General features: G+C 45.1%; 1 protein-coding gene across 7 annotated transcripts in view; it reads left to right on the forward strand.

Moving 5' to 3' along the window:
* LOC136776728 (latrophilin Cirl-like) overlaps positions 1-25,594 on the forward strand; it is a 269,470-nt gene that overhangs the window by 35,830 nt on the left and 208,046 nt on the right. For 5 of the 7 annotated variants that reach the window (XM_066732519.1, XM_066732516.1, XM_066732521.1 and 2 more), the window contains exon 1: positions 15,070-16,055. The gene's annotated coding sequence lies outside the window, so the exon portion shown is untranslated. Of the gene's footprint in view, positions 1-9,308; positions 9,363-15,069; positions 16,056-25,594 lie in introns of those variants that run through there. The other 2 variants (XM_066732517.1, XM_066732518.1) reach the window with 2 other exon arrangements.

The raw sequence follows: 25,594 nt of genomic DNA on the forward strand, positions 1-25,594 counted from the left end.
CTTTATACGTATTAACCTAAGCTACCCCGGTCCGCAAGTTTACCTTCCTACGTCTATACTTATCTATAAACTATTTCGTTAGCAGCTAGTTGGTAATTTTTTCGTTGTCTTGGTGCAAGGGATAAATGCAAAATGCCACTGTTTCGTCCAATATCCGTGGTATTTTTTTGGTATCTTCCGTGTATGCGTGTACGTGGGTGTGGGTGAGAAGGAGAGAAAGTATAAGAAAGTGGACGATGATAATGGTATCTTGACGAGCTTTTATCCATTTCGAAAGATTTTCGTGGAACGGCGCCTGGTATAACAATCGCGACGCGACCGTCTCTCAGAAATGGGCGATAAAGTTTTATCAGCGTGTTAGCTTCGAGATGCCACGGGGATCACACGCATACACACTCACACCGAAACGTCAGCAGCCTGTACTTTGTTCAATATTGACTCACCGGTCATCCCTATCACCAGATCGATGTCCCAAAACTCTCTGCTTCCCAAACCATTACACTTACAGTGTACCATTACATTTCTCTTCTTGTCAGGAATATCATGTTAATTGTACAGACTACTTTCCTCAACACATATTTTCTGCTACAGAAATACTCCATGACAGGCATTTCCTAGATGGATTTTGCTTCCTATCATATATATATATATATATATATATATATACTACACAATCCTACAATCTTTCCTCTCGTATATCTATATGTATCCTTAAGAAATTTTCTTCTTAAAAAGGGAAAAGAGGATTTTCTCGTCGATCGTCGCATCATCGGCTAAAAAATTCATAGGAAAATCTAAAGTTATAAAAATCTTGCGATAATTAGCTATATATGCAGGATCAAGTGGCATGTACCGAGAGTCGTTTGCGGGAGACTCGTGTATTATAAATCATTCCCTCTTCTATACATATATATATATAAAATTATTTTTCCTTCGTCGGTATGAAAAGCTGGTATTGCGAGGCAGTTGCATTTGGCGAGAGAAATCTTGATTAATTTCGGCGTAACAATTTTAATTGTGCCAATAAATCGCCGATAACCACGCTTCCATGCTTAGGGGAGCATTCTTGCGGGCTGCGTTTAATAATTCTCGTAATATTTTATCGCCGGCATGTTTCGGAGTGGTGCACTGGCATCGCTAATCGTACAGCCTCGTGAAAACTAGAGAAGAAAAATGAAAGAGAAAAGAGAGTCGAGCCGTGAAAAAAATCCCATTTTAACGAGGATCAATTTTTCAGAAATGCCCTACACGAATATACCTACCTACAATAGCTATATATATATATATATATAGTGTGCGCGCAATACGCTGGACTTTAGAGCGAGTGTACACCGCGTAGCTTTTATAGGAAAATCTGGCTTTTGGGAACCCCCTGGTGACGCGGTGCCTTGTACAGGAGGGTCTCTCACCAAGATTACACAAGATAATGTCGTACAAGCCGTAAAACGCCTTATCGCCTTAACTCCCGTGACTCGTTACGCGTATCCCGCAACTCCCTTTTTTATTCCTCCTGTTTTTTCTTTTTTCATTTTATTGCGGTTCGCTAAAACTGAAAGCCCCTCACGCGCTTATCCCGAACCTGCCATCTTGACGATATTATTATATTGTTGCGTCGATAGTTTGACAAGTGAGAGAAAACTCTGATACACTCGAATCGTTGGCAAAATTAAACGTGTAAATTGTTCAAAGGTTCCATACGTGGGACAGTACGAGGGTGATGCGCAGTGTGGAAAATTAATCGAATATAAATATTTGCGCGCGCTTAAATTCATCATAGCAAAATTTGAGAATGCGTAGTCGAGAAGGGTGGGGGAGCCATTTCTATATGGAGAGAGGACGAGTGTATACGTACGTACTGGCCAGAGTGCATGCGAATCAAGATAAGAGCGGAAGTTGTCGCGCCTAGCGTGGAAATGAGATGAAACAAATTTTTGCCCAGCTGTCTATATATATAGCTGTCGAAGGTCGCGCAATGCGTAGAGATGATCGAAGGGGGAAAAGAAATTGGATGATTTTTGGGTCCGAGTGGTGAAGGAGGGGGAGCTTTATCGAAACTTTTTGAGCGCGTTAGGCGATGAAGAATCGTTAGCAACAATGGGCCAATTAAAAATCGGTGCTTTTGTCGTTTGTTAGGGCCCGCAGAGGACACACGGAGACGCGTAGGTTCGACGGGAACGGGATGGGTCGATACCGCGGTTCTCATGAATATATTCACAAGCTCCGCTCAGAAGAACGAGACAAAGATGTTAACTGATGATTGGGGAAACGCTTTCCCCCTTTAAGATCGTCTTGTTAGTGCGCTCGACCTCTCTCTCTCTCTCCGATTCCCTCCCATGGTACCCACCCAACGAAATCTCTTACTTCTCTCTGTGCCTCTTCCTGGACTTTAATGTCTTCAGCCAAGCTCTCCCCGTGTATAAAAGAAATTCGCTCTATATAGCCGAGACTGAAACGCATACAGGCGTATTTGCTCTCGCTATTATTCACGACGGTATATTACAAACCTCTCCGACTCGATACTATCAACCAAATTCGGAAGGAGCTGCCGCGATGTAAGCAAAATCCATGCAACCGGCTGTGTGTCTCGCCTGATGCTCAACATTTGCCGCATCTCCAAGTATCTCGCGAGTTTCTCGGTTAAATCCTACGAGATTTTAAACCCTCGCCCGGCTTACGTTCCGCGAATTGTTGCACGATTACAGTTATAGGCAGGTGTATCTATTTATCGCCCTCGTTTATGGGAACGATTCAATTTGGAGACGTACGTTTCCATCTCTTTTCGTAAATTGGCGAATCGAGTGCGCCTGCGGGAGAAAAATTGTCCCGTATTCTCGCCGGGCCCGCAGCGACACACGCACACACACGCGAATATAACCGAAGATAGTGGAACACATTGGCACGCGCAAAGAGCGTACAAGTGACAGAGAGAGAGAGAGAGAGAGAGAGAGAGAGAGAGAGAGGGTAAGCGCGCAGGGGATCTCCGGTGGTCTTATGCAAAACGAGAAGCAGCTGTAGATACATTGTATACGCGATAAAAGGTAAACGTCGCAGTCGTTGGACTCTAAACCGCCTGCTATCCTGGAATTTATCCTAGTCGCTCCTCGTTCCCCGCATTTTCGACAATATACAGTTATTACCGGGGAGCATTCAACTCCTTTTAGCGGAAGAGTCGCCTAGACGCGAACTCGCAACTTTTCCTATACGTAAATCCAACAACTTTTCTCACAGAAACCTTTTAAAAACTCTGTATCGGTGGTATATCCACCCCACCCCCCCTCCCCCACTCCACCCCTATTGCTCTCTTTAAAAGTACAACCGGATTCTTCGTCGATTCATCCATTAAAAACTCGTTGGTTAAAGCGATCGTATCGATCCGAGGCGGATTGATCGAAATGGTCATGTTTTTTTTCATGGAACATGGCCAATCGCCTTATTGAGAGAGAGAGAGAGAGAGAGAGAGAGAGAGGCTGGGCTCTGGTTGGCCCGCTAAAGTGATAATAAACTTTAAAGATTAAACAATGGGAAAATTGATGGACGTGCCATAATGGCGCGCGCGGTTGGATATTATATATCACATATATACATACATTCATATATATATATATATATAGGACGTAGAATGTAGTGGCTTAATCCGCGCGCATAATAATGTTAATCGAGAGAGGGAGGATAAAAGCTGGGACTGTTCAATCGATGGGCAAAGGCGAGAGAATCAATTAAGGTCGATCAATGATGACCGATAATGAGTATTCGACGCTCGGAAATTTGCAAATACGCGATAAGTCTAAGAAAAGCAAAGAACTCTTGCTTGCTTGCTCGCTCGCTTGCTCGGTCGAAACTGCTTGATGAGACACTTTAATTAATATATGCTTAATTAAGCACCTTGGTGCTTTGCGGTCTGGCGTTATCTGCGCCGTGCAGAGATTTATTAATGCCTTATATATAGTAGGGAAATTCTGGGCCTCGCGTTTAAGCTACTCCATTTATTTATCGCGTTTTACTGCTCATCAGCGTTAAAGCCTATATATACATATAGTTTGGTGCAGGGACGATTAATTTTTGGAAAAATGAAACTTTTGAGACGCGTGCTTTTGCTCGCGTGTGGCGAGTACGTACGTAGGTATACACTCGAGTTTATTTAAAGTCAGCATATGGTACCAAACGGGTCAGCGAGTTTCAAAAGGTTCTGCGAGCGAGCGAGTGCTGGCTGGATGCTTCTGTGACAAGCGTGAGTGAAGCAATGAGTGAAGTAGGCAACGCCGCCGGCTATCTCAGGTTTCATCGTGTCAATTATTCGGCCTGGCTTAATAAAAACGCACACGATTCGCGGGGGCACAAAGGGTTTGCTCGGCTTTGCACGGATGGGAACAAAGTGTGACGTCGAGGAGACGATCGTCGATATCCGAGAATGCATCCTCGTTAGCATTTGCCTTCGTCGAGTCTCCTTTGACAGTCCCCCCCCCCCCTCCCCCCTCTCCCTCGTGAATGTGTGCCTAAAACCAACGCGTCCCTTATTTACATATATATATATATATATATTGAGTGAAAATTTACGCAGGATGTGCAATCATAAACAATTATACGATAGGACCGGGAGAAATCAAAAACTTTGGTGGTCAGGGCTTTGGACGTTGAAGCAATTTCCAGCTGATAACGTTTTTATTAAGCGAAAGGATCGCTGTTTACGATCTACGTGGGAATAAATATGAAATATTCAAGTTGGCTACAGCACACTCGTATACGTACGAGCGATCCTATTTTCTCGAGTAGGAAATTTCAAGGCAGGCTTTCCATGAATGCTGGAAGCTGCTGGGTCACGTGGCGACTTTAAACCAATCACGTATATCGACTCTCTCCAACACACGCATACATACATATATACGTACACAAACACTCTGGCAATCCTGTCGATAAGCGAGTAAATACGTAATTTTTTTTAACCGTCTCCCCATAGCCTCTATCGCCACCATCCAACTTGTCGCGTCAGATAACGATTAAATTAATCGTCGCTTCTCGGATATGACGTACGATCCAGATATCCACGTACTTGTCACCTAACCTATCAAATATTCAGACGACGCAGCTGCTTGCCGTTGTCTTGCTCGGTACTACGCTATATGGAAAGATGGAATGAATGTGCTACGGAGGGGGGGGGGGGGGTGGGTAAAGTTTATATCGCCACGTACGTATGCATTAGGTTCCACCAGTGCTCTATACGTCTTATAGTGCAAATTCTTTGTATACTCTTGTAATCACAAACTCGTGTCTACGCTTACGTGTTCCTCGGCGGAGAGCTTAAGGCATCGATCGGCCCAGTGTACATAGTTATGCACACATACGAGTCCCGAGCTCTATCGGAGTAAGTGACATTTCGTGTTTCGTCTCGCGGAAGATTTCATCGAAGCACCGGGACACGGTAAATAAAAATATATTCGTTTGAAGGAGCACTCGAGCAAGTTCGCGAGCCGATGTTTAGGATGCTGCTGCTCGCTGCTAGCTATCTCTGACTGATGCGCAAGTTTGTACATATTTTAGAGAAATGCTTGCTCTCGCAATATAGCCACCGTCCTTGGGAAGTCACCGGACGGATTCTTTAAAAACCGGATGCCCGTGAAATCTGACCCGATTCCCAGCTCCTCTTGACAAAAAATCAACCTCCTCGTCGTCCATTTATCCGACTCTCTTCCATGTCCGTCAAAATATTGTCTATATACATGTGCGTAATACGATGGCATTTCGCAGTTGCATAATTTCGTCGGCGCGCGGGGCTTCCGCAGGGCAATAAAAGGATCTTCCCGACAGCGTATAGAAACTTTAGTCGCCCACGTCGCTCGCGGAGAATCAGTCTCTATATACGTACAATTCATAATTAGCATTATGAATTGTTGATTGTCGGATATTAGAAGGTGAGAGAGATAGGAAGCTTCGCTCCACGCCGAGGCTCAAGGACGATTTGTTTCTATTAGCGACTCTCTGTTAATCTTCGTGGTCGCGTGCAAACTTCTAACACGTTGCTCTCGCGTCGCTATACTGCTAAGCAGCCGGAGAGATACTCGTCGCGGCGTCTCTCTTTGTCCATGTAATAAACCGATTTGTCATACGGTATATGAAATTTCGGACGCTCCCCTTGAATTTCCCGTTTAACGCTCGTTAAATCGTTTCAGCGTTTAGCGAGTCCGATTGTTAGACATTGGTGTATGCGAGCGAGCAATGTAAACAATTTCTCCAATAATAAATAAATAAGAGCATCGATCGCTGCCAATGAATATTTTATCTTTGAAATAACAGATAGACTCATCGTTGCATCTCTCTCACCGGAAGACAGGATACTCTCGTTGAAAGGATTGCAATTTTTGTAGCGCGCGTGTGCCACTAGGAGAGAATCGGAGATGTAATTTTTAAATAGATTTTGCCATTGACTGCACGCGAGAGATCACGGAAGGATCGAAGAAAGAATGGAGATGGGACGAGTGGTTGCGGTATCGAAAGGAGCACGTTGCGTATTGGGTATAAAGCCGATAAAGCGAAGGATCTGCATAAAGAATTCGTGTGGAGCGTATTTGGCGCGAGTGGTGTTGCGTTACTCCATGTCGGCTACCTATATGTATATATATATATATATACGTGTGCGGGGAGCAGCTGTTACGCGAAATGAAACGCGCATTGATTCGAGGCCCACGGTGGTAACATCTCACTCCCAATTCTTCTCTCCTAGGGGACAGACCCCCGAGGCCATTTCGAAAGTTACCACACACAAGGGCCGCTCACGCGGGGTACGCTAGCTCGATATGCAGGATTCCGCCAGGAGTCAAAGGGGAACGACCCCGAAATATACGAATGGCGACTTGACGAGGGACCGCCTAACTCCAACTGTTTGTTTTTCGGGCCCCCTACGAGAAAATGCCCAACACCTTTATGATCACTATACTCTCTCCACCACTCTTGCCATTACTTTCGCGATTTACCCGTGAAATTACACATCGCCGATAGCTTTATAAATATATTCCTGCTGCTCTCGCAAGTGCTTCATTTTATTCTCATCTTTTCCTCCTTTCTTCCTTTTTTTCCCCCATTTTTTTTTTGCTTCTCAAACTCATTTCGCGCTACTTCCTCCCAACTCCCTTTTTCGGACCCAGCTATACGAAATATAAAGTATACCCCGTTTTAATTTAATCCCTCGTCAAATTGTTTAGCTGTTATTTCAACAACCAATCGTCGCCAAATCGAGACTCATTAAAATCTGTCAATCGATCGTACATCTGCCTGTCTCTTACCCATCCCCTTCTTCCTATGCTTTCTTTTGTTTCTTTTTCTCCCCTTTTTTTTATTCAGACTCATTTCGCGGCTCCAGCTTTCTACCTGTTTTTTTCGCACCTCCCAATGATTTGTTACCATTGCCTGATGTATGGCTGATCTTCCTCGTCCCGGCAATGACGGTAAAAAATGAATGATGCTCGGCCTAATGACTATCCTCCGGCTAGGAAGACCTTGCCGAATTGTTATTGGGCCCGATTAACTATTCCATGCAATTAAATTAACACGTGCCAGGATCTGTAAATCATAAAGCTATACGCTCTCTTCGATTCTTTTATTAGAATAATCCAATGGTATACAGAAGGAAGGATTACCCAAGAATAATATTACGGACATGTACAATTTCGTTGAAATGTTTCAATTATAGATATCCCATCAGCGTTATAATCGATATCATCTCTACAAAGGAGGGCAAACTATCGAAAAACCGTTCAAGGTGGATTGAGTCGTTCCGCGTTATTAGATAGGGATAAGGATCGAGAGAGCGAGAGATGGAGAGAAAAAAAGGAGCGATTATAATATATTAGCCCGGTCTATTAAGTCGTTAAGGAAAAGAATACATGTATAATAAAGTTCTTGGTGAGAATGCTCGAAGGATTCGGTTCGCAATGAAATGGCGGTTAATAGAAGGTTCCAGCGAGGAGAAATCGTAAATTATATGCGGGACCGATCGATCCATTACGTAAGCATCGGTGTCTCGACGCTTTCCTCTCAATTCGGTGTAAAAGACTTTGGTATTCCGGAGAAAGCCAAGTGACTTTGCTCGCAAACTGGAAAAGTGTCACGTTGTACGGTTGCTCATAAGCTTGCACCTACGACTGTACTTTCTTCTCTTTCGCAATGTATATACATATGCCAGCCACTACCACCAGTGCACTACGGCGCAATTCCAGCAGCTCGATTCTCAACCAAACTGTAATTCCCGCGTCGTCGTCGTCGTCGTCGTCGTCGTCGTTAAAACTCCGGTGAATTAATTGGCAGCATAAATCGTGGAAAACGCTCCAACCGGTAAATTAGCATCAGATAATTCCGATCCGAGCGAGGAATCTAACATTTCATTCGCCTCTATTTGCATCTTTCAATAATATAACCCGATAATTGCTACCGATAACATCCAATTGAATTCTCCGTGTTATTTTCGACAATTCCGCGCATAAGCGAGTGTAAAAGTATATAGGCCACCGGGCTAGAGCGTCGTTTCTACAAATGCGCGCGCGTGCGGTTCCCCGTGTTCTCCCCGCCGTTATAGACAACAACTTGTCAGTGGGATAACAACCTACTAGGGTGCTATGACCCGATATCCGGCTAACAGTAAGGAAAACGTCCGATAATGGGATTACGCGCGGATAATGGATTAGTGAAATCCCTCGAATGCAAAACCTTAGCTTGGATACGCTCTGGGGCTTGATATATCTTACACCCGGCTTGAGACTAGGAAAGACGCCAAACTCTTCTCTAGATTTTCTCTCAAAGTCCGTCCTTTCTGCCTTTGGAAACTTAATGCGAGTTCTCTTTTGCACCGTCGTTCTTATACATATATATATATATATATATATGTATAGAAGGATAGAAAAGCGTTTACACGAAGCTTATATTCAACATTATACCACACTATACTGCCTGCGGTATGAGTAAATAACGATTTAATTGAATAATATCAAGGGGAAGAGGGGAATTGTCGAAAAATGTTGCAGCAACGTGTTCTCCGGAATATATTATAGTTTTATAGTACGATGCTCGCACGGAGAATTATCCCCCGCTGATACGAACATATTTGCCAACAGTTGAAGCAAATGACACGGTACAGGATACCCTGTGCGAGATTATAATGAAATAAATATGTCGATTAAGCGAATACATTTAAATTAAACGTCGTTATTGCTCGTGTACGAGTTTTAAGATTGGATCTCTGCTCCGACTGAATTATATGGATGACCCGCCGAGTCCTTGAGAAGGAACGTGTTAATGATTCTCCCTCTCGTTTTCTGTTGCAGGTACCCGTCAACGTCATCAACACAGGAGGAGAGAGGACGACGTGAAAAAATTACGTGAGTGTATTGGTTCAAGCTAATTAAGCGACGATGCTCGATAGCCTTTAATGCCGTACGTGCATTAACGGATAGACATACTGGCACACATTCTCAAACTTACGTCTGCCTTTTGTCTCTCGCCTCCTTCCCTTTCTTTTTTTTTCCTCCCAAAGACCCACTTTTCCCACAATCACCAGTTAAGTGGACTCCCCCTTAATTAACTCTGATCATTTTTAATTAAACATTCCCCCTTTTTACTCCAACTCTCTCTCTCTCTTCTTAAAATAACTCTTAAGCCTGGACAGAATTCTCACATTGTTAACTTTAGTGCAGCTTCAATTAATTTATGCCGGACATTTAAGTGGAGAGAATAATGTGCCGGTAAGTCTGTCGTTAAAGTTGCAATTGTCGAAAGCAAATAGATTTGTCTGAAAGAACCCAAGCTGATGGGATTATTCGAGTTGCGAAGGTAGCTAGCTTCTCTAATGGCTGTATAAAGCTATCGCGTTATTTGTATTATTATCACCTGCTTTAATGAAATCTTGATGCCTCGATCATTCACTGCTTTCTTAATTTAATAACTTTCGCTGTTCGTTAAAAATATCAATTATTCTCAACCAATGTGGCTCGGGCTACGTTTAACACTAAATTAAACGGAATATATAGTGATGCAGTGGGCTATATAGCGAAATAACACGAAATCTCCTCTTTGCCGCCATTAGAGAGGATGCGAACACCGAAACACCCTGCGTGTGCCGAGAGAATGATTTACTGTGCATTTAGAGAGATCTAGGAGATGATGACCTAACTCTCAGGTACGTCAAGGCTTCGCTCTTTACATTATTATCAAATAAGTTAATTATCGAATATAATTTTATATAATATCTCCGATACTACCCTGTAATGTGGGCATCTTACGAATTAGACTTTAAAACTGAGATTTGTAGGGACGTTTTTGGAAGGTTGTCGCTACCGAATATCCTACGAGGATTTTTTCTGTTTGACAAAATCGAGTATTCAGCGCGTAGAAAAATTAGGAAACCAAATAGTGTTAAAAGCATTTACGTTCTATAAATTAGTCCAAAGCGAGCGTGTCTCTCTCTCTCTCTTTTTGGACTAACCTAACCCTATCTGTTTCTTTGGAGCGAGGCTCATTTGTACTTTGCGAGGGGATTGTCAGTAGGTTCAATAAAGTCGTAAACACGGCAATCACCAGAGACAACGTAATAAAATCAGGAAACCGGACGGCTTTGCGCGCGCTTTTCGCATACATTTACTCAGCACCGAGCTGAGATTTGACTTTAGAGGTCGTGTAATTCGTGCCTACATTACAATAAAAAGCACCGAAAAATGCATACATATACCACTCGGACTCTTAAAACACGTATGACGATCGAACAGTTTACACAGCGATAAAAGTTCGAGTTGAAGTCGAATATAAAGGCCCGAGTCGCGAGTGGATGTTTATTCCTTTTTGGAGGAGAGTCGGTCGGGAGCTGGAGATTAATTCTTGGCGCACTAGTGTGTGGGGGAGGGTGCGAACCGAGGCTTAATATTTATACAAGTTGGTGGCGTACGGCAAAGAGACCGCGGTGCGTTCACTGCAGTAGCATACAGAGAAGAGTAGGTTGGGGGATCGAAAGAGGGGGGAGGGTATCGTTTTGAAAAGATGTTTCTGGGTGAAAAGGTGAGGGGAACGAAGACAAACTGCTCGTGGCAAATTCCACGGCACACTTACAGTCGACGTAGCTACTACAATCGTTGGAACGCGTTATGGTCCGTTTCGGGGCATTAGCACAGCTGGTCTCGGCCAGATTCCGGGGATATTCGTAAAAGGATGAGAGGAAGGGAGACGATGCGAGCGAGCTAGGCGGCATTGTGAGTCCGACTACGCATTCTCCTTAACCTCCGTGAACCCTCAGCCTCCATTGACTATTTCACGGTTCATCCGGGCGATGAGAAAACGACGAGCCGCCCAGAACTTGGTAATAGAGCGATCCTTCTGCTCCTCTATATATATATATATATATTCTCTCCGTCGCTCATCACGCACAATTTGTTTGCCTCGTCGACCGTGGTGTCAAAAACTGTCACGCACCTTTACGCGGAGTATCCGTGCAGCGGACCGAAACACGAAGCTTGTAAACATATACTTAAATCTCGGCAAATGCCCGGGCCGTATCAAATGGTCCGAATTGTAACGCCCGACGACTACGACGATACTTTGAAACGCGTGGGCAGCAATTTTACTCGACCTATCTAAAATCAAAAGGATATATTTATGATTCCATGCTTCCATTTAATCCACTCGAGGCCAAGTTTAATTAAAGGAGGATTGGCGAACCGATAAAGGGGCACACGGTGTAAATTGCTAAATCAGATAGGAGCCAGCGCGAAAGCTACGGTGAGCAAAGAGCGAGATATCGGTATCCTAGGTTTTACGATCGCGCGCCACCAAGCATTTTAGTAATTTTATTTCTACCAGTTACCAGTCTAATAGAAAATTCACCTTGGTAAATGTCGTACGCGCGAACTGTTCCCTCAACATTATCGGGAAACGTGTTAAATCTACCTTTTCCTTCTTGACGAGCGGATCTCGAGGCGCGCAGCGCCTCTCCGTACTATACCTATTACGCAAGCAAACATTTTCTATCTCTATAGTTTACGCTATATTAGTTCCAGATTTCTTTTTTCTTCTATTTTCTCCATTATTTAGCGTCGCAGCCTGCCGCTCTTCTCTCGCGCGCGAGTTTCTATTAGACGCGAGCTAGTACGCAAACATGGAATTATTAAACCGAGCTGCAGTTTTTACAAGGAATAATTTTACTCGAGTACGTACTACGCGCTTGATAGCTGTCGTTGTGGCCATATACGCGATCGATTGAAACTTTTGATAAAATGCCGCTATGCATCGATGATGAATCTCAATGGTCGCGCGGCGATATGCGTTATATGTATATTTATTCGGGGGGAGAGAGAGATAGTTTTCCGGCAAGGCAAAACCCGGCCATACTCAGTTACTGGATTAAAGTGTCATCGCGAGACCGTGTCAGGGTACAACTGTGATCCTGTGAACGACCCTTTGGAGAATAAACTCTCTGCCAGTATTTATGGACTTTTGGGATTAGCCCTGGGGGTTGGCGAGGGGGAGGCTAGCATGGTTTTACCTTCCAGCGGCGAGTGGCTCTTTTGTAAAGCAGGAATACCTCGGGGGAGGTCGTACATCCTGAAGGAAGATCGCGATCTTGTTTATGCGATACCGGAGATAGGCCGCACTCTCCTTTGTCCAGGGGTGGTTTTCACCGTTAACGCAAAATACGTGCGAATAAATTCTTCCGGCGATATATATATATATATATATATATTTCCACCCTCCGCTCGCGCAGCGTGTTCCTCTTCCGCGCGTATATACGTTTCGCGGTATATCTCGCTCCAATCCTCGTGAGCTTGCTCTCAACCCGCGCCTCTATCGCTTCCTCTTCGTCAATTTCGTCATCGTTTCTCTATATTTCGATCGATCTATATATATTATTAAGGCTATCGCGAGGCTGATCGCGGTCAATGGCGATTGGAGTTTTCAGAAGGTCGATATGGTGGTATTCCATGAAACCTTCGGGCTCGCCAGATGATTTAATGGATCGATTAGCTCGAAAGAACTTTAAGTGAGACAGCTTGGTGGATTTGCATATCGAGCGTCGAGCGCGTGGCCGTTCGTGCGTAATATCTGCTTTACGATGGAACCTGCCCAGATAAACCTGGCGATTTATCGCCTAATGCTACATTTCCTTTGGAAATACCGATAGGCCTTTACCCGATTGCGCCGTGGCCGCCTGAATTTCCAGATAAATTAGTTTTCAGCGTGTTTCACGTGTTTCACTCTTTTCTCGCTTCACCACACTCTTATTACAATATTCTATCGCCTTTCTTGCATTCGCTTAAGAATTCGCTATATCTATATATCCGGAGATGACTCGAGATTCGGGGGAGAAGTTTTTACTGCCATATAACATCGCTCGAGTCTCTTGCAAATTAGAGATAAATTAGTTTAGTTGATTTTCTTGATACGACACTGGATGGACGGAGTAAGAAATAAGCGAGCCGACTACCGCAAGAGTTTCCCGCGGGATAGTAAATTTTCTTTAGGACCTGCCATCCCACGAAACGCTATTCTTTCTGTGCTACGACACTTTTCACTCTTGCCAAAATTCTACATTTACTTTTTCTACACCGAAACATAAATCATCCGACGCTATTACATATCGGGTTGTTGGATAAACATTTTTGCAAAATTACCCTCTATTATTTTTTCAAACATATTTATAAGCAGAATTTCCTTCCCGAGCTTTGCTTCACGGTTACCATATTCCCGCTAGCAATAAATGAACTGGTAACTGCCTAAGAAATTGTCGTAAACTTGAATATTATATTTATTAATTATGATCTCAGGTGCATACAGTAGTGTAGTAGTTAGATTAGTAGTATAATTGTGCGTGCATCCACTCGGTTCTTCCGAAACAGCACGGTGAAAACGGTGATTAAAATTTCAATAAAAAAAAAATGCAGAATAATATTTTGAAATAATTATCTGCACTGTCGTGCATGAAAATCGAGTCGAAATTGAGAATAATGATTTTCTATATTTTGACTGTAGGACTTTTTTGATTTTCACGGTATTATTTGGTGGAAGTAGCAGGACTAATCTCCAAGTTTCTCTGGTCGACCGGTGAAATTCTAATCCGTCAGAGAGTCGTGATTCCAGAGGGGCATTGGAACACCCTCGGACCTTGCCTAACGGTGCTCGGCTCGCCTCCCGCATGATCCTCGGTGAAAGATGTGAAAAAGTGCGAAGAAGAGGAGGATCGAGTGAATGGCTAAAGATGGAGGAGGACGGAGAAATAGGGAGAGTGTAGGACGGAGCGAGCAGGCTGAAATGGTGTAGCAGGGCTCGCCGAGAGGGAAGAGAGCGGTGCTTCTCGAGATGGACAAGGACGGAGATGGATGGAAGCTGCAGGACAGGTAGAGGAGGATGAAGAATGCAAGCTTGAGTGTAAGGGGAAAAGGGGAGGGGGAGTTGCCTGCTGTTGCTGCTGCTGCAGGTAGAGAAGGCACAGAGAGGCTACACTTTGGAAAAAGATAACTATTGTATACTGGGGATACGTCACAGGAGGAAGTAAAGACATTCGTAGGCATCGATCTGGATTCGGAGTGCATTCCAAAACTATAGAGACGCACCAAACTAATTAAGGGGGGATGAAGCTGCAGGAGAATTTTTAAGAAAGAGTAATAGATGGATCTCTCTCTCTCTCTCTCTCTCTCTCTCTCTCTCTCTCTCTCTCTCTCTCTGTACGGAGCGAGAGAGTTGGACAATGCAGAAGGAAGAAAGTTAAAAGGTAGATGTATAGAGAGTGAGAAAGAGTGAGAGCTGCTAGCAGCATCTTCGGTGCCTGGAGGTGGCGGTGGAGGAGGAAGAGGAGGAGAAGGAGCAGAAGAGGGGAGGCGGGGGAGGGGGGGGGGGAGCCATCAGGGGCAGCGTTCCGTCGAGTTTCGCCGGGGATACCAAAGAGGCGAGGTGGGGAATGGAGGGGAGGCAGAGGTCTGGCTGGGTAGGGATGGTTGTGCCAGGCTGACGGGGAGGGGGGATAGTGGCAAGCGAGCGAGCGTGGTGGGGGGTGACCGCTCTCGGCCCCTTTCGTCGCTTAGTTTCTCCGCCGACACCGTTGCGAGCGGGTCGAGTTCGCTGTTGTGTGTTCTCTCGCGCGACTCCTCGGCCAATAGCTGAAGAATAAAGCCCAGGAAGCTCTTTTCCTGGCACGGTGCCCTCGCGGTACCAGACTATCCCTCTCGATTATCCATAATCCTGCCGCGGCTGCTGTGCCTCTAGTTGGTCCTACAACGCGCGCACCACGTCTCTTCTCCGACACAACTCGGTTACACAGTGTCTCTCTCTTCAGCATCGACGGAAAGCCGAACAGAGTTCATCCCAGCTAGTGCACCTTGAATTTCTCGGCAAATTCTTTTCACCAATTCTCAAAGGATATTGCTCAAAGTGTACTCTTCCTCCAAGGAATTTCTCCCCGTGTTAGGGAAATTTTCTTTTCTTTTCCTTCATTTCGATCGTTCTAATCTCGTTCCTCTCGTGCTCTATCTCTCTGTTTCTTTCTCTCTCTCTCTCTCTCTCTCTCTCGAAAATCTCTCAAAGTGCTCCGTACATATATATATATATTCGAGATTTCACGTCGCTCCTATCCTACAGTGTACCAAGGAAGATTAGAGTTCACACACCATAGCTGCCACTGGAATTTTAAGGAATTTCACCATTCCCACAGTTCGCTCTGCGAGTGTGATATTGCATTTGCATGTGTTGCTGTTACGTGTGAGATACTACTAGGGAAGGAAAGAAAGCGTGGATCTTATACGAGTGTGTTTGTTGTGCAGGGATCTATAATGATCACCGAGAAAGTGTGACCTTGATATATCGGAGTGTAGTAGTGCAAGGATCCGAGTGGCTCGACGTTCTCCTGGCACGTCCGGACCAAAGCGTAGCGAGTCGCCGATTCCGTCTCTTCGTTTCCTGGATATCAGCGGATTTCAAGGATACGAGGGAACCAGCATCATCAGCTTCAGCAACAACAACGTGTTTCTTATGTGACAGTGTCAGTTGAAAGTTTTCTCCATTGTGCGATGTGCTTCACGCTTCACGTCTTCCACCTTGTAAGTACCAGTGTCTTCTCTCACTCGGGCCTTATCGCTTATCCTCGGAGGATTATCGCGCGACTGTGTTCCGTATAGGAAAACCTCTCGTGTCGAGTTGTAATTGTTACATGAGTGCTTTAATTCGTGCGTCCTCGAACTTGCGACTCGCTGGAGGAGGAATACGCGTATCCGTGCGTTATCTCTGGCCGATGGGCTTTTAAGGTTAGCGGAATGCCGTGGTTTGGCAAAAACGAGCCACTTGGCCGGGACTCGGTGGCCTCTCGCGCCGAGGGGGGAGGCTGTGGGAAGGGAAACGACCGACGGTACTCGCCCTGGGCATCCGCACCTTTAAAGCTTTCAACTGCTAAACGATCGCCACCATTATCACCCTCGATACTTATTTTTTCTTCCTCCACTGTTTAACTGACAATCCGTTGTTCCAATTATTTCCACAAGGGTCTCTCCTCCTCCATCCCTTTTCTTCTTCTTCTTCGCTTCTCTCTTCTCCGGTTTTCTTACTTTTCAAACAGAAGAGCGCGCAGGATAGTTTTTCCGCTATTGGAAAACGTTGGAATTTAAAGTTGGTCCAAGTGTTTGAAGTAGTCTGTTGGTTAAGCTCAGAGTTTTTGGAGTGCGCGTGGATAGGAAGAAAAGTAGCGTCTGGATAACGTAAAAGAATTCAGTTCTGTCTCGAATGGCTGAAAATAGTTGGTGAGATGGTCGAATTTCGGAGAGTCGAAAGATCCTTCGTGTCTCTGATCGCTAATTGCGAGGTAGTAGTAGCTATAGGGAAGAGAGGGGGGGGGGATGGTCGTCGTCGTGTGAAATATGTTTGGCCGCAGATATATGTAAACTTAAGGAGGGCCAAACCGGGTGCTCTTGCTCTCGCAGGACCTCGGGGAGTATAAGTTACGAGCGATCGAAACTTTGGACGTGAAGTTGTAAGGAAATTTAGGTGACGTCGGTGATCGAAGGCCTCTCGAGATGAGAGAGGGCCGTGATTCGTTTCTATGAATATTGGATCGTGTGCTGGTGTCGCGATGCATGGGTGTGGAGGGGGGGGGTGACTTAATTTATCGAAAGAATGCGATTATATAATTAACTTGGCCAGCGGGAGAGAGAGAGAGAGAGAGAGAGACGAATGACGGGACAGGGGCCCGTGGAATTCGCGCAGAGTGTAAAATGAAGAAAAATGTCAATAGTATTGGCGGAGGTAACCGAGTGATATAGAAGCATGGCAGGCAGTCTCTCGTCAAGAAATACGATCGTTGGAAACGGTTCAGGTATTTCCTGTTTCCTCGTATATCTTCGCCACCTGCACCCGTTTTTCAACTTTTTCATCGAGATGTCCCCTGCATGTTTCATAAGGATCCTGCACGCGGAGGTGTAAAAAGCGGAATCCAGAATGGGGAGCCCGGGATAAATTAAGCGGTAAAGCGAAAGTGAAATTCTCCGTCTCTCTCTTCCTCTTGGAAAGAGACTCGTGGAGGGGAGGGGCACCCCACCCATTTTTTGTCATTTTCATCGACACTTTGATCAGAGAGAATCCGCAATCTCCGTTGGCCCGAGGGCGAGGTGCTCGCGATGCAAATCAAAATGCTAAATAATCCTGCGTGTTATATATATATATATATATAAGGTATTTGTAATTACTGTCGTCTCTCGTGTACATTATATATAATACATGTAGATATATAGTGTAGAGATGAGCTAGAGGAGACGAGACGAGACTGGATCGACCGGGTAATATCTCGCGCGTAGATTCGACTCGGTGCATGGAAGGAGAGCGTGCTCTCGCGGTTTAACATTAATTTCCGATTCGACATGACGATTATCCGAGTCACGTGACAGAGCGAATATACGCGGCGTTAGACAATGAACCAACCGGGGTTCCCATGAACGGCTTAGGCCCCGACCACGGCGAGGAGGCCAGGCCGAGCCAATTACGCGTAATTCGCAGGTGTTGTGAGAAAATGCCGCTTGCTGGATATTTTCAACCTTAATCGCGCCAATTTTTCTGCCATTACTAAGTTTATCGGCACCCCGTGTACGTTCGACACGATACTCCCCGGCTCCGAGAACGATTTTATTACCTTCCCCTCTCCCCCTACCCCACCCCCTCCACCTCACTCTCACTCTCGCCGAGCGCGCGAAGCACGGAAAAAATTCAGATGAGAAGCTGCTACGCGAGATGGTCGCTCGCTCCGATCTCTTGCGCACGCGTATTAACGTAATTGAATATGAAAATAATTTACTACGCGCCTTCTCTCCCCCTATTTTTCCCTTCGATATCTCTCGAGCATATCAGCACCGGCAAAAACGAATAATTTCCAACGATAAATTAATCGGGGGAAACAGCGGCGGTGGACCATCAGCCAGCAAAATTTCTCGCTGCGACCGAGAACGACGGACGAGCAATTTTATATCGGAATGAAATTATGGCCGATTCCATTTCTTCTTTCCTTTCCTTTCCTTTCCACTCCTCTCCTCTCCTCTCCTCTCCTCTCCTTTCTTTCTTTCCTCCTTTTGCTTGATTATGTATTCATTTAAACGGAATCTGGCGGTTTATTTCCGCGCGCGATGATTCAATTTGAAGGAATTCGAACGGATACAATTCGGTTTTAACGAGTGGATTAAACGAACGAGATTGAATACACTGTGTCTGGCAAATCCGATAGTCTCTGCTTGCATCATCCGACGTCATCGGAATAATCGCTGACACTCGCCCCGACCATGAATTCTTTTTCTCTTCTCTTTTTTTTTTATCTAATCTCGCGCGCGCTCGCTCGCCTCCTCCCCGGTTCGAGCAAACGGTGCCTCTACATGTATACAGGGTGAGTCGGAAGGAATGTGTCAACCTCCGCAAAATATATCGTATACACAGGAATCGAGTTTCGGTGCTTTAAAAGCAATTCTTCCGACCATTTAATTTTGCCGGAACCTAACGTCAACGACGCTGCAACGTTTCTAATTTTTGAAAATATCATCATCCACCCCCCCCCCCCCCCCGCCTTATTTACCTCTAAACCCTGTTCTCATACTTGGCCTACGACAGATCTTATAATGTCTTCGCTCTACACCGAGTCATATATAGATCCGAGAAATTCTTAGTCGCGTGGTTTGTATAGATGGAAAAAATTACAAAAGGCAAATACGACTCTCTTATCTGTACGCGTATATAATAGCTATATGTATATAGTATAAGGTTCTAGTGGATGACGAAGAAATTTGTCGCGGCATGCTCTCGAGGCCGAAGCGAGGTAAAGAAAATCCAAAGCGAAGGGTCTTTGACAGAGAAAATTCAGACGTGGCATTGGTGCATTAAAGTGTAAGAACGAATTAAGTAAATCTTTTTATTAAGCGTTTTGCGGGAAGAGAGGAGGTATAGGCTGAATTTAGCAAGGGGGAAATCGACGTTACTTTGAAGCCAGTGTAGATTCGTCTGGCGAAATGGAATATTCGTAAATCCCTTCGTCCCAGCGCTAAGCCCTCTCCGTGCCCGATTCCTTCCGAGTTGTGATTCAACTTGATCCCCCAGGATAGATACCGCGATCTGCCAGTGAAGCGCCCAAGTGGTGCATCGAATAGGAAAATTCTTGCCATTTCCTAGGCAGATTGGATGTGTCGCGCGCGAATCTCCCAGGAACCTCCCCACACCTACCCTCTTTTATATCATCCCTAGCTGCTGGGCTCCGCGCGATCTCTCTTCTCGCACGCACTCACGCACACAATTATATCGCGCGACGTTAATTGCAACGCGATGCCTGAAAAAATGAAACTCGAGACGTTTCTCGTCAGCTGCTCGAATTACCAAATGAATATTGCGTTACGGTTTAATTAAAACGACAGCTGTCAAAATTAAGAGGCCGTAAAATCGTCGCAGAAAATTTCCACTTTCGTTTCGCGTAAGCTTGTTTCGCCGGTGAGCTGTGTTTCATCCTACGGCGCTACGTATACATACATACATATATATATACGCGCGTATACCTGCTATATGCCACACGAGAGTGCACGTGGAAAAACTGTACAAGCAGAGCGAGGAACCGAGTGAGGTGGAAACCTCGGCCCGCAGCGCAGTATATAATAATTCGCCTCCTCCTCCTCTTATCCGCGCGCTACTACCACCCCGTCGCAACCCGCAACCACTTTACCCTACAAAATTGCTGTTTCGATTAACCGATAAGCTATCTCGCAAAATATTTCACGGCCCTCGGACACCTTTTTAACCCTTGGTTGGTCGCGCGCCTCGAGTCATCCTATTTTTTCCCTTTAAAAATGAACATTTTGTCGCTTATTATATCATCTTGTGTATAATTCAAAGAAATATATATATTTTTTTTTATTATTTCACGGACGCAATCTCTTACTGTACGTATATATAGAGATAGATGCAATTGCCGAGGGAACGGAGAATTTTCATCGCAACCGGATTGTATGTACGCGAGGCATTTATAATTACAATTAGATTACGGTACTCCGGTCGTGGCACAGGCTGCGATATTAATTATGTATACGAGATATGAGAGCAGGAACTGATTGGAACTCGCGGGGGACGCGCCGAGTTATCGATTCTCTCCCCGCGCCCTCTCTCTCTCTCTCTCTCTCTCTAACTCGACTTTTTAAAACCGAAATACATTAGCGTGTCGCTTCTAAATAATCCAATGCCGAAGAGGAGGAGCTACGAGCCGCGTCGCGTCGCGCGCTAAATCGATTAATCATTATCGAATGGGTTTAGCAAAAATCAGCGGAGCTTAGAATAAAAAGAAGAAGAGTGATTCTTACAAGACACACAAAGCATTTGGTTACGACTCCTCTTGATCTAAGATTCGATTATGTTGCGGGACTCTGACGTTAGAACGCTCGCAGTCGTCTCGCGTGATAATTGCGCGTGGTGCGCGCACACGGTAGGTGAATAACTCGAGGTGTTTCTAATTGGACACGTGTATATATATATAGTTATTTGCTTGGCGAACGAGGTGTTAGTGGTCTTTCCCGCAGCCTCCGTGAATGCTCTCACCACGTATGTACGGGTGTAGTATATATATATATATATATAATAGTATGGAAAAGAAAAACGTCTATGAATGGATGATGGTCGTGGAGGAGAGTTAAAAGGCCTCGAAAGGAGAATCCAAGAGGATGATTAAAGGACGCGAGTTTGAAGGTTTTTTCGTGGACGAATTACCGCTGGCAATTATCCAAGTTAGCCGCGTATATATCGAGCTATTTGTATGATTAATAGGGGGCCGGTAGTCCAGTGGCCTCGGGGGTCGTCGCCGCTCGCGCGCGGACTCTTTATTCTTCTTGCTCCTCTTCTTCTCGTATACGTGTGTATTCCTTGTGGCGCGGGGAGGAGGACCGGCGGTGACCTTGACTCGCGTTGTTCGTGCACACGCCGCGCTCCGCTCCCTCGCGTCTTTCTTTTACACTCTCGCGGCTCTATCTATCCCTCGTACATACGTATGGTCACGTGACGTACTCGCTCCAACACCGATAGGGCAAAACTCTCTGGCGTACACACGGACGCGGCCTCACGGCCACTCACACCGTGGAACGTGGCTCGAGGTATGCTATTATCATAATTGCCGCCAATAACGGCCCGTGATTGGCGCACTTCACGCGTTCCCTCTGCTCTTTTTCGGGAGTTTTACATCCACGCCACACCGTCCAAGGATCCCGATTCCCGAAGGCTACGAGAGATGGGAAGGACGCGCAATCGTGAGAAAACCGTGAATGTACTTACTCTGCTCCAACCGAGGCTCCAACGCTCGCTCGATCGGCCAGAGATCCCGTTACCAATGATGCACCGCTGCTGCTGTGTCTCCGTATAGGTGTATATAGCTATATACAGTGATTCTCAATTTCTGCAAAAACTTCTCCAGCTTTTTTATCGTCGCAGAAATGTTTATCTATCTGCTTTGCGAAGCATTCGGTGCGATAATATTCTTCAAGGTCGTCGTTTCTTAAAATACGTACGCTCCGAGTCAGATGGGTTGACGTTCGCAAATATGATTTATTTAGAAGAGCAACGCGAGACGGTCAAAGGACACTGGATAATATACGCCGCGTCCACGCGAGATTCAGTAGTATTATAAAAATTTGAATTCATATTGATGGTCGCGTTACGCAACTATCTCGAATGAGCAGCTGGCAAGCTGTTGAAATTAATAGCTGCAATTGGCATGCAGGAAGGAGAACACGCTTTGCACAGTTTTGCTGCTGAAGGAAAGTGAGGCAAACATTTGCACGAATGCGGTATATGCGTAGAACGAGGGAGAGAGAGAGGGTGGGAGGAGAGGATTATCGTGAAAATGCAGATATCGTTAAATGAATTGGACGGGGTATCGTTGGGATTTGGTTAGCTGAAGGGGAGAAAAAAAAAAGAGAGATTTATCAACCGCCTGTAAGCTCCTTGTAAAACAACATTAATCGGGACGCAGCTCAGTCATTTTTTCAGCTTCTTGTTGCATTTTTTGCCACACCGCCCTGCATAATCGTAGAATCGACAAAAAGGCCCAACGTGACAGGCGTCGCGCTGTCACTTTAATTCGCGTTTATCAGATTGGAAACGGATCCAGACTGACGCCTTTCCTATATTTCGTTTCTACCGCAGGTAGGCAGCGCGCTATAAACTAGAAAAAGAAAAAAGGAGCGAAGAGTAGAGAATAAAATGATGGTCGGAATGAGAGAATTTCGTATTATATTCTGTTTTTGTTATTTCTTGGGCACGGTCGATCACGCGGTAATCCTTTTGCCAAAGTACAATAATGCAGCGTAGTGGCTGCGGCGGAGTTATTTATGGGGACCGTGCGAGTTTCTGTCGCGGACTGTTTAATGCAAAGTCGGTGGCGGCGGCGGCCTTATCTCTTACGCGATTTAAGGGTGTAACTGCACGTAATCACGCAGAACGAGGACTTCCGTCCCTTTCACTTTAGAATCTGCTGAAACGCGTGTTTTTCAGCCATTCTCCCACTCCCGCTTAAACGTTTCTTCCTTTAACTGAAAATCTCATATCCCAAGGTCTTCCTTTTAGCCCTCGCGGGCAATTTCGTTTTGTTAAGCGCGTCTCGATTGGTTTTTACGCCTTCCACCTACCTAACTTGCCTATACCCACCCAGACAGCTCCCTAGCTAGCTCCTCTGCAAAGCCTCAAATCGATGTATCCGATAATTCAACATCTCCTCCCCTCGTCTCTTCCCCAGATCAATTTCATGCCCGAGTATCTTGAAAATCTGAAATTCAGACGAAAGAGGGATTGTTACATGAGGGACTGTGTGTGCCGCACAGCCACCTATATATATATATTTACCTATATGTATATATAAGAGTTTTCCTCGAGAATCTAGAAACTGCTCGTGAAAGAGAACGTCATCCCCCCCCCCCCTCTTTCTCCCATCTCCCGTTGGTTATAATGAATTACGCAGAGAGTAAATGACGATTTATCAACGCCATTATATAGAGTCAACTACCATTCACGCGAATATCTCAGCATCTGCAGCGTATTATGAGTCATTCGTGGTGGCTTATTATTCCTACGCGAAAGCAGATATTCCGTTGTGTCTGCTGATGCGACCGACTCGGATGGTGGTAAAATGGAGTAGCCATAACGGAGGAATGCACCGTTGATTCGGCTTGATTAATCGCCAGATCCTAATCGTCCCGTGCGTCGCTGTATCGAACGCGAGCCAATGCCTTATAGTTACTTTTCTCACAATGTACATTGCATATACAATATCGTACGGAGCAACCGTGGCAGAATAAACGCGAGAGTCCATTTCCATTTGGGTCCTCGACGACGACATACGTGTGTTGTCGCACGCTACTTTCCGCGCTCACAATCGCTCCAAATTTAGCAAATATACCAGCGCTTTAAGGAAATTCGAAAGTTGCCGCGCCACGGATAAATCGGAACGAGCCAAATTTTCGCCTTCGATCCTTTCAAATATTTCTGCCGATCGCCGCAAGTGTACACCTATATATATATATATATATATACGCACGCCATATAGCATATAACAATTTACGCCATTTTCGCGAGGATTAAATTTCAACGACGGAGAGAATTATATTATACTGGCTTGTATTATAGAGATTTTGAAAGTGAGCTCCGAAATTCATGCTGAACGATCGTTATTCTCCGTAGAGAGTTGCGTAACAAGTCGATGCAATTTTTTGTCGAGTTACAGAGTCGAGAGGGCGGCCATAACGATCTTTGCCGACGATTAATAATAAGCGAGAGATAGACGGGACGGGGAAATTAAGCATCAACGATTCAATCGCTATATTTATATCCACGAGTTGATCTCATCCGTGGCTCCTGCTATTTTCGTCATAATTTACAGAAAGAGTTGACTCTTTTTTGGAATAAATAAAAGAAATTGAGGCGCGCTTATAGTCGTGCTCGGTTGAGATTGAGACATTCGTCATGGATCGTCGAGCCCCGATCGAAAGTGGCGGCCTCGAGGAATGGAGCAATTAAGCATTATTTTGCCCACCGGGCAAAACGTCCATTAAGAATCGAACGGCCAACGATAAAACAGATTTATCGTTGTACATAAGCAAATGCACCACCACCGCTTCTCCTCTCTCTCTCTCTCTCTCTCTCTCTCTCTCTCTGTACCTGTGCACCAATTTAAAGTTGAGACTCGTTAATTCGTATGGGATAGGATCGGTAAACACGGGCCAACGTAGTCCGATACGACTTTTGATCCGCGCGCACTGCTTCCTTATATATATGTATATATATATATGCGCCGAAAGAAAGAAAATCGAAATTCATTGTACAGTGCTGGGAAATATCATGGAAGAAACATCTGTGTACCCGTTTGTAGGCTCCCGTTGGAGCGAACGGGATGACAGGCAATAAACCATAAGTCGCTGACGTCTCGAAGAAAACTTGCGATCGAGTCTCCCTTTTCGACACCGGCAGCTGCCTTCTTACGCTACGCCTAACCTGTTTGACAGAGGAGAGGAAACTATATATATATATATAGCGAGAGAGCCTCCGACGACGAACATTCGACTGGCGACAAAATTAAACACCTGCCCTTTCTTCTCTCACTCGATACCTTCCAATTCATCCATTGATGTCGCTGCTAATTAGAGAGCATACCCCATACTCGGATTTTCCAAACTTGTAACGAGCTTCGCGCGACTCTGCTTCCGTTAAACTCGTCGCTCGTCCTCGTCGTCTGCTTGACAAATTTTCCTTGGACCTAACGCGTTGACTTGCATTACGCAACGCTCTGTGCATGCCATTTACGTTAACTGTACACATTTCTCCAGAGATATGCATCTCCTTATTTAAAACTCGATGATGCGAATTCTAATTCCAATTAAAGCTACCCAACGTGCGCCACTTTTAATCGTTATAGCCCTAATCTTACCGTTATACAACGACGACCTTGTTGCGCCTGGATTGTTATGGGGAAACCCGTGGGATTTCGTTCTCTCTCGTAGGGATAAGCTTGAAATTCGCATTACGTGCCGCAATTCGCGTAAATCTCTTCAATTTTGCTCTCTCTCTCTCTCTGCTTCTATATATTTATATTTCTTCC

The sequence above is a fragment of the Prorops nasuta genome, unplaced genomic scaffold, assembly GCF_024137725.1.
Source record: "Prorops nasuta isolate Cenicafe-Biocafe unplaced genomic scaffold, Cenicafe_Pnas_1.2 PNAS00010, whole genome shotgun sequence".
NCBI lineage: Eukaryota > Metazoa > Arthropoda > Insecta > Hymenoptera > Bethylidae > Prorops > Prorops nasuta.